The following is an 8,354-nucleotide window of genomic DNA, read 5'->3' on the forward strand; positions in this document are numbered from 1 at the left end:
AAATTATGTTGTGCCAACTGCGGTCAAAATCTTAAATAGAGAATCTTATGTCTGATATATAATGCTGTATTTTTTATATTAAAATGTATGCTTTTATGTATGTAAGTATGTATGTATTGTCCTATTGTACATTGGCCGTGTCACGATGTCTAAGACAAATTTCCCAGTAATGGGACAATAGAGTATATTCTATTCTATTCTATTCTATTCTATTCTATTCAATTCTATTCTATTCTATTCTATTCTATTCTATTCTATTCTATTCTATTCTATTCTATTCTACTCTATTCTATTCTATTCTATTCTACTCTATTCTATTCTATTCTATTCTATTCTATTCTATTCTATTCTATTCTATTCTACTCTATTCTATTCTATTCTACTCTATTCTATTCTATTCTATTCTATTCTATTCTATTCTATTCTATTCTATTCTATTCTACTCTATTCTATTCTATTCTATTCTATTCTACTCTATTCTACTCTATTCTATTCTATTCTACTCTATTCTATTCTATTCTATTCTATTCTATTCTATTCTATTCTATTCTATTCTATTCTATTCTATTAATAATATTCTAATAAAGGTTGTCTAATCTCAAAAAATTTCATTGTATTAACTCAAAATTTTAATTTCAATGAACTCAAAATTTTAAGGCAACCAGGTAACTTTTTTTCTAAATATTTTTTTACAGTGCAGATAATCATGAGTTCATGTTTAATCATTATGTTCTGACTTTACTTGTTGAGGCACATGACTATTAACTAATTCAAAAATAGTTCAAAACCCATAACCACAATTACACATTAATCAACTAGTTAATAGTCATGTGCCTCAACAAGTAAAGTCAGAACATAATGACACCTTTATAAATTACAGCTAATGATTAATTAAAGCAGACGACTGGAAGCTGACATGAACGGCTTTGACCCGTTGTGGTAATTAACATGTTAATTCAAATTATTAGTTAATATGTTATCAATTAATATGACACATTATGACACATTTAACTAATAACAATTGAATAATTACTTAATCTATTAATCGTATATAATCTACATTAGTTGCTGATGCAGTAATCATTAATAAATGGGTTAGTTATTCACGAGTCATTCATTAACTCATGATTATCTGTGCATTAGTTAAGCATGAATTAATGGATATTAGTGTATTGTCTAAAGAGAGAAAAAACTACAACTACTACAACAACAACAAAACATATATTTTGCCTCTACAATACACACTGACCACCTAGTTTGCCTATAATGGCCCTGTGTGTGATTAGTCGACTAATCGCTTAAATGAACAACCAATAGTCAACTAGAAAAATTAAGTGAAGGGCGCTCACAATAATTTAATATCGTGACATATCGTGAACATGATAATATTACAGACAAACATATTTTCTAATGATTGCATTCCTTATTGAATGTATATTTTTCATGTATTTGTCAGATAAGGGTTCTGACTGATAACGGAAGGGGATCATCTTTTGATCAACTGGGCCCAGAGAATGAGAACTAAACTGCAAACTTAAAGGGATAGTTCACCCAAAAAAATGAAAACGATCCCCTGATTTACTCCCCCAATGACGTTGATCTTTCAGACGAATGCAATCAGAGTTATATTAAAAAAGTTCTGGCTAATCCAAGCTTTATAATGGCAGTGAATGGTTGAGTCATTTATGAAGTCCATAAAAGTGCATCTATCTGCCATATAACTGCTCCACACGGCTCCGAAGGTTAATAAAGGCCTTCTGAAGAGGAGTGGCACGTTTGTTTAAGAAAAATATCCATATTTAAAACTTTATAGACTAAAATAGCTAGCTTCCGGTGGCCAGCGGTCGACTTGCGCTAAAAAAGTAACCCTTGACGCAAGCGTATTGACGAATGCTGAAGTGCAGAGGATAGAGCAAAACAAAACACCGGCCATGAGTTAGAGTCTAAAACGAGAATTTTTAAAGAGAAATGGCGGAGGATTTCAATATAAGAGGGGCTTGAGTTTGTTGCCCAGCCCATCCACGAGAGCCGTCAAAGCTTACGGTACTTCTAAACATCACGTCAGGGGTCACTCTTTTAGCGCAAGTCGACTTGCGTACCGCTGACCACCGGAAGCTTGTTATTTTAGCCTATAAAGTTTTAAATATGGATATTTTTCTTACACAAATGCACCACTTAGCTTCAGAAGGCCTTTATTAACCATGTGGAGCAGTTATATGATGGATAGATGCACTTTTATGAACTTCAAAAATGACCCCACAAGTCACTGCCGTTATAAAGCTTGGAAGAGAGAGGATATTTATTACATTTTTTTAATATTACTGATTGTATTCGTCTAAAAGAAGAATGTCATATACACCTAGGATGACTTGAGGGGGAGTAACTCATGGGATAACTTTCATTTTTGGGTGAACTATCCCTATAACAAGAGTTAATAAAATCATCACAGCAATGTGTGTGTGAAGGGTCTGCTCCATCAGTCAGAGACATTTGATCCTAAACTGATTGGACAGAAGATTTCTGGGAGCAGGAGGTTGTGTGGCTCTGTCCTGCCAACATCTGCACGCACACACACATATATATATATATAGGCGGCATTAACTGAAATTGGTTGCAGATAGAGCATAATGATAATGAAGGCTTGGCATGTAAAAGACAGCTTCCGTCCTACATGGGATGTTTGATTTTTCCATCTGTTTCTTGTTGAGTAAGGAATGGCTGAACAAAAGGACGGCTATCAAATCTGACCATTTGAGCTCATCAGAGGAAATATAGCTTGATTTGTGAGAACAGAAAACGGAAAGGGTTGGAAAAGCAAAAGTGCAGAATACAACATTTTAGACAAAAATAACTCAAAACTTTACAATGAGGTTTCATTAATGAATTACTAGTCTCCTAGTTAACATGAACTTAGAACGTACAATACTTCAGCAGTATTTAATAATCTTTGTTAATGTAGATTTTAACATTTACTATTATTAAAATCAACAGTTGCATTTGATGCACTCTAAAAATGCTGGGTTAAAAACAACCCAAGTTGGGTTGAAAATAGATATACCCAGAAATTGGGTTGTTTAAACCCAGTGAATGAAACCATTCAAACAACCCAATTTCTGGGTTTGTCCATTTTCAACCCAACTTGGGTTGTTTTTTTTAACTAACATTAACAATGATTAATAAATACTGTAACTTTATTGCTCATTGTTTGTTAATGTTAGTTAATACATTAACTAATGCTATCAAATGAGACCTTATTGTAAAATGTAACCAAAAACAAAAATATTAAAGGGCAGGTAATAACATAAAAAGCGGATAAGTGTCATATTTAAAAACTGATTTAAAAACTGTTTTGCGTTTTCTGATTATGTTCCATTTTTCCATTGCACCATCATGAGGTAAAAGAGCCCATCGAGGTTTCGCATTTTTTAAAATTTATATAACTTTGCACACATTCACTTAAAAATAAATTTAAGCACACAACATCGCCAAGTTAAGACCTTGTCTCATAATCTAGTTGGTGTAGAGACGCTTACCCCAGAATAAAATACAGCAAACAGAACAACAACAGTAAATCATGAGGCAGTGTTTACAATATGTAATATACCTTAGCATATATATTAACCTATTTTCAGGATTATTATAGTTTTTACAAGATCATGTATCAATCTGCATTCTCTACTTGTAAACTAAAATAATAAACTCAAATTAATCTCAAGTTCCTTTATTTATTTGACAAGGGGTTGCAATAACATACACTATATTCCCAAAAGTATTGGGCCGCTCCTCCAAATCACTGAGTTCAGGTGTTCAGTCTCTTCATGTCCACAGGTGTATAAATCAAGCTCTAGGCCTGCAGACGCTTCTACACACATTAGTGTAAGAATGGGTCGCTCTCAGGAGCTCAGTGAACTCAAGCGTGGGGCCGTGATAGGTTGCCACCTGTGCAATAAGTCCATTCCTGACATTTCCTCACTACTATATTATCTACGCTCAACTGTTAGTGGGATTATAACAAAGTGGAAGCGATTGGGAACAACAGAAACTCACAGAGCGGGGTCAGCGCATGCTGAGGGTCACAGTGCGCAGAGTCAATAGCTCCAGATCTTCAAACTTCTGAGTCCTTTAGATGAGCTCAAGAACAGAGTAGAGAGCTTCATGGAATGCGTTTCTATGGCCGAGCAGCTCATCCAAGCCTTACATCACCAAGAGCAATGCAAAGCGTGGGATGCAGTGGAGTAAAGCAGCCGCCACTGGACTCTAGAGCAGTAAGACGTGTTCTCTGAGCGACCAATCACGCCTCAGTCTGACAATCCCATGGACGAGTCTGGGTTTAGCGGTTGCCAGGAGAACGGGACTTGCTTGACTGCATTGTGCCGAGTGTAAAGTTTGGTGGAGGGGGGATTGTGGTGTGGGGTTGTTTTTCAGGGTTTGGGTTTGTCCCTTTATTTCCAGTGAAAGGAACTCTTAATGCTTCAGCACACCAATACATTTTGGACAATTTCATGCTCCCAACTTTGTGGGAACAGTTTGGAGACGGCCCCTTCCTGTCCCAGCATGACTGCGCTCCAGTGCACAAAGCGTCGCTCCATAAAGACATGGATGAGGAGTTTGGTGTGGAGGAACTTGACTGGCCTGCACAGAATCCTGAGCTCAACCCAATAGAACAGCTTTGGGATGAATTAGAGCGGAGACTGAGAGCCAGGCCTTCTCGTTCCAACATCAGTGCCTGACCTCACAAATGAGCTTCTAGAAGAATGGGCAAAAATCCCCATAAACACACTCCTAAACCTTGAGGAAAGCCTTCCCAGAAGAGATGAAGCTGTTAGAGCTGCAAACGGTGGGCCGACTCCATATTATATAAAGCTCATATGTATGTAAAGGCAGGCATCCAAAAACTTTTGGCAATATAGTGTATATTTATAATATAATTGTACTGTGTATGGGTGAAATGACACACAACACGACTTGTGTAAAGACAAAGTTATTTTTTATGAAGGCTATAGCGACCATTATAGTCACGTCCATGTTTTAAAATTCTTTGGGTGACTGGAGACCTGTTCATGAATGACCCATCACTACCACTTGTGGGATCTTACTTCTGATTTGTTCTGTGCAGAATGTGCAAACAAATACATCCATATTCAATATCATATTCATTTACATAAGTATATTATGTCATCATGTGATTCTGTTTGATGACCCATGCAGGAAGTCATAAATAAAAAAGTGAATTTAAACAGATGTCCCCTGTGAAGTGAGTAGGGAAGCACGGTGAATCCAAAAAAGGGCATGTCTTTTTCAAAATATTCAGGTTTGATAAATAATGTAGGAGACATGTATTGTATTCTATTATTGTAAGTTGTTGTGTCCACTGGGGGGCACTGTGACCTCATTTGACTAGAGCTGCTCAGTAGGAAGCACCATTTTTGACCAAACAAACAAGCCAAAGAAATGTCCATTGTGGATTACACTGTGTGGACAGGAGCAATAGATTATGATCATCCTGATGATCGTGACTGTATGTGCCAAATGACATCTCTGGACTGCTAATATGAAAATAATGGATCTGCCAGGGAAGACGAAGCCATTGAAATCCAAGCTGGAAACAAAGAAGAAAAAAAAGTTGTATATCCAAAGCGCCCCCATCTGAGTGTTTGCAGAAGAACGCCTGGCATTTTCAGCTAGAAAGTTAAAACATTTAGGTGGACATGACACACGACCTGAAGGGAACCCTAGATGTCGCTATATTGACAGACTAGAAACTCCAGAGCTTTCAGGTGCTTGTTGGCCATACACCTCTCCTAGTCAAAGTTTGCTTGCTAAAATTGCCACACTTGTGTTTATTGGCAAAGTAAAATTGATTATGCATTTTATTCTTTGCACACATCTGTATTTTTAAACACCTAATTCGACCACAACCCTAACACGTTACAGTCAGATAAAAGTACCGTAGCAGATATTTATTGAAAATCTGAACAAAAACATTAAAAAAACGAATGGTGCATTCCAGATTAATCACTGGATTTACTCTTCCTGAAAAATAATAATAATAATAAAAATAATAATACAATCTCCTTGCATTTATTTAATTGCAAAGATAAATCTCAAACTTTAGCATTGTATTTTTCATAGTTATATTGCTTTTTTTAGATTTAAGTCAGCTTTAATTTGTATGAACCCCTGGAGAAACTGCTCATCACATCTTCTGGGATCGCCCTCACACACAAATATTTCGGATTGAATTTTCTTCATGATGATGATGATACATTTTCTAAATTCTTTAATTGCAACTCTCGTTTAGATTTCTTTCTGTTCTTTAAGGATGAGCTGTTTGGTTCCTTCAACATAAAAAAATAATGAGTAGGCTACTTTTTACTGCTTTTTTATTTATTATTGATGTAGTATCATTTCCTTTAAATATGTACTTTTACATTTGCTCTGTTTACCTTGGCATCAAGAAAGAAAGAAAGAAAGAAAGAAAGAAAGAAAGAAAGAAAGAAAGAAAGAAAGAAAGAAAGGAGGGAGGGAGGGAGGGAGGGGGGGGAGAGGGAGGGAGAGAGAGAGAGAGAGAGAGAGAAAGAAAGAAAGAAAGAAAGAAAGAAAGAAAGAAAGAAAGAAAGAAAGAAAGAAAGAAAGAAAGAAAGAAAGGAGGGAGGGAGGGAGAGAGAGAGAGAGAGAGAGAGAGAGAGAGAGAGAGAGAGAGAGAGAGAGAGAGAGAGAGAGAGAGAGAGAGAGAAAGAAAGAAAGAAAGAAAGAAAGAAAGAAAGAAAGAAAGAAAGAAAGAAAGAAAGAAAGAAAGAAAGAAAGAAAGAAAGAAGGAATGCAGATTTAAGTGTTGGAGTAAACGGAGACGTGATCAGTTGTGGGTCTGTTCCTCACACTAAGCATTTGTTTGGCCACAGGAAAAAAATAAATATTTGTAATCTTTGAATATATTATTTTGACTTGAAATCATTTGTTACTTTCTTTTCTTTCTTTTTTACATAATTATGATGTTATTCATATAGAGGAACCTATTAACCATACACTCTAAAAAGTGCTGGGTTAAACACAACCCAAGATGGGTTAAAAATGGACAAACCCAGCGGTTGGGTTAAATGTTTGCCCAGCCTTCGAGGTAGTTTTATTTAACTCAACTATTGTTTAACAATTGCTGTATCGTTGTGCTTAAAATGAACCCAAAGTATGTTGGAAATACACATTTATTCATATGTTTAATAAATGAACATCATTAATAAGTTTAATGAGTACTATTTAAACAATAAACATTTATTAATTGCTTATTAATAAATGTTCACCTTTTGATTATTTTTGTTGCCTATAGTATTATGTGTCAATTTTTTTCTTTACAACCTACTTATTAATATATGTTATTATTTATATAAAAAAAATTATATATTGTTTTTATATTGTTATTATTTAAAAGTCTTTTTTTATGTATTTAAAAAATATTTTTTTTTATTTATTTATTTATTATTTTATTTATTACTTTTATCTATTTTATTTAATGTATGTTGCTTGTTATGTCTGGGTCTCTAAATGGACCATGAGTCTGAAATAAAAGTTGATGATGATGATGATGATGATGATGATGATGATGATGATGATGATGATGATGATGATATAATATATGAATATCTATTAATTTTTGGTTGTTTTTAAGCCAGCAATATACTCATTTTTAAACAATAGTTGGGTTGAATAAAACATTTAACCCAACCACTGGGTTAAAACCACCCAGGGGTTTGCCCATTTTCAAGCCAACTTGGGTTGTTTGTAACCCAGCATTTCTTAGCAGTGAAACGAAAGCAAACCTTGTGTTTGTGACTCTAATGCGTGTGCAGACCATGTCTAATAATGGGCTATAAATAATAGGTCTACTTAAAACTATTAATTAAACAACTTTGTGAAAGCTAACAATGTATTACTTACACAAACGAGATGACATTTTGACAGTAAACGTGTTTTTTTAATGCCCAATTCACTATTCACACAGACTAAATTCAAACACACACACTCACACACATGCTTATTAAATACCACCGAGAAAAAGCAGTGGAAGAACTGCTGGTGTCCATTTCAGCGACCAAAAAAAAAAAAAAAAAAAAAAGCAAGAAAAAAAAACAAACAAACACTTGTTTTGGTTTCACAGAGGAAAATGCCGCGGACACGTCACGCATCATCCGCGTCACTCACTGACGGCGTCCTCGGTGACGTCACGCGCATCGGGGCGGGAGCTCAGCGAGACATTTTACTGCGCTGGAGTCCATTTGGGTACAGGCGTAGTGACGTAGGATTTATTTATGGAAATTCGCAAATCGCCATCATCTACCGAGAGCGCCTGCATGCCTTGA

This window comes from Pseudorasbora parva, chromosome 11 (genome assembly GCF_024679245.1).
Source record: "Pseudorasbora parva isolate DD20220531a chromosome 11, ASM2467924v1, whole genome shotgun sequence".
NCBI classification, from domain to species: domain Eukaryota; kingdom Metazoa; phylum Chordata; class Actinopteri; order Cypriniformes; family Gobionidae; genus Pseudorasbora; species Pseudorasbora parva.